We start from the raw sequence: 2,125 nt of genomic DNA, 5'->3' as shown, positions 1-2,125 counted from the left end.
GCAGCCCAAGGGGCTGGGAGAGGGTCCGGCCCACACTGCGTCTGGGCTGGGACTGGTCCCACCGGCGCAGGGTAGCAGGAAGCTCTCCTCACACTCACCGGACCTGAGCTAGGACTGGGTCTGGGGGCTCCCGGAACTCGGCAGAATATCCTACTCGGCGGGCGGGGTGGGGGAGGCACTGCGGAGTGGTTGGGGGCGGCCCAAGGGGCTGGGAGAGGGTCAGGCCCACTCTGTGCCTGGGCTGGGACTGGTCCCACCAGCGCAGGGTAGCAGGAAGCTCTCCACACACTCACCGGACCTGGGCTAGGACTGGGTCTTGTCTGGTTCTTTAGTTGCCAATGTTTGGAGTTAGCACTTCATGTAATGCAATCTGGACACCTGTTTGATGACATCTTTTGGAGGGAGAAGGTCTCTAGTCTACACTGTAATAAGTGATGGAAATTTTTTCATCTCTCCTTATCGACATGACCTGATAATCTACAATTCACATCTAAACTCTAATTTTTTTTTTGCACAAGGGCATGATTTTCTTTACAATAAGATGCCTCTCCTTTTCTTTGTGACTAGTATAGAAATTAAATAATTTCTCATTGTAAATTATTGAATATTAAAGTAACATTTTATTAATCTAAAAATACATTAAGATATCTATTAGTGCATATTAATTACACATAATTCTAGGTTTCCTTGTGGCATGGTCATAAATGCTTATATCATACTTTCATATTACCTATCCACTAACATCCTCTGTTAAGTTCCCTTTTCCCTCTCCAGCTCCCTCAGAATCTGATTCTGAGTTTTCTATTCTATACTTCTGTTTTAGCCTATTTTTTGGTTTAGTAAGTATCATAGACTCACTACAATATACACTATTACACTGCAAAATTCTACTAATATATCTACTTATTTGTAAGTATGAGTTAGATTTAGAAATATTTGAAAAACTTTAAAAACTCAAGATTTTTACTAAAACAATATTACATATACAAGCAGATTTTCTGCAATTTTACATTTACATAACTTTATATAAGATAAATGGCATACCTCCTTTTTACAGCAGTTTTAAAATATTTAAATAGCATTCAAGAGAGAATTTCTAATTTTACTTATAGTTACAATTAATTTTGCTTATTATAATAATATTCTGTAGTAAGAAGCACTATCCAAACAGTGAACTTTTTAATCTCCTCCAACCTACCAGGATAATTGCAAGACTGAAGTACTGCTCTACATATCTTAGTCCTTTTACTTTGCTGTTAAGTACTGATATTAGAACTTAGTTCTACATACACTGATCTATGCTTTCAAGAAAGCTATAAGCATAGCTATGCATTTCAAAGAGGAAAGGTTTACTAAAAACCAAAAAATTCACAGTAAAACAAAATGGCCTATTTTTGTGTTCCTATATTTTTATTAACTACTGACTTATCATTAATCTCTAAAGTTCTAGAAAACCCCAGATTTGTAAAACATTCAAAATGAAATTATTCATAAAATCTAGAAGTATACCTTTTCTAAACTGCCATAATGTAATTTTCTTTTAACTGTTATATTTTACTCTATAGCTATAAAAATCCTTTCTCCTTCCAATTTCCCTTCCACTTCATCTAAGTGAAGTATACAATTTTTATTTATTTTACTGGTACATCAAAAAGTTATCTTTGTAATAAGTGATCCACTGGACAGATTTAATTCTATAGCTTCTTGATGTTTACCTGCACTCTTCTTTGGGGTGATGGAGTGTAGCAGGAATTGAACTCATGACCTTACACTTGCCAAGCAGTCACAATGCCACTGAGCAACACCCCCCCACCTCAACCTCCATTCTTGTAATTTATTGTCAGCTTACTTGTTGTCTAATGTTGCAATGTGAGTACCAAATTCCTTTAGCTTTTAAACTTTATTCTTCACACCCTGACTAACTATATATACTGATACCTGTGAACTAAGCTACTGAACTGCAGATGGTAATTTGTAATAGTAGTTTCATGCTTGGTGACTGTCATTTTGGTCTTCTGAATATGGGATGCTTGTCATGACATGCCAGTTGCTGCTATGATGTCTCTAGGGTAGATGGTTGTTCAAAAAGAAGGGGGTGGTGAATGAAAGCAAGAGACAGGAAAAG

General features: G+C 37.1%; 1 protein-coding gene across 8 annotated transcripts in view; it reads right to left on the bottom strand.

Annotated features, from left to right (window-relative positions):
* The window catches only part of Nbea (neurobeachin), a 760,086-nt gene that overhangs the window by 526,996 nt on the left and 230,965 nt on the right, over window positions 1–2,125 (bottom strand). The window lies entirely within an intron of this gene.

The sequence above is a fragment of the Octodon degus genome, unplaced genomic scaffold (assembly GCF_000260255.1).
Source record: "Octodon degus isolate 3935 unplaced genomic scaffold, OctDeg1.0 scaffold00038, whole genome shotgun sequence".
Classification (NCBI taxonomy): domain Eukaryota; kingdom Metazoa; phylum Chordata; class Mammalia; order Rodentia; family Octodontidae; genus Octodon; species Octodon degus.
This window is presented reverse-complemented; position numbering and strand designations above follow the sequence as displayed.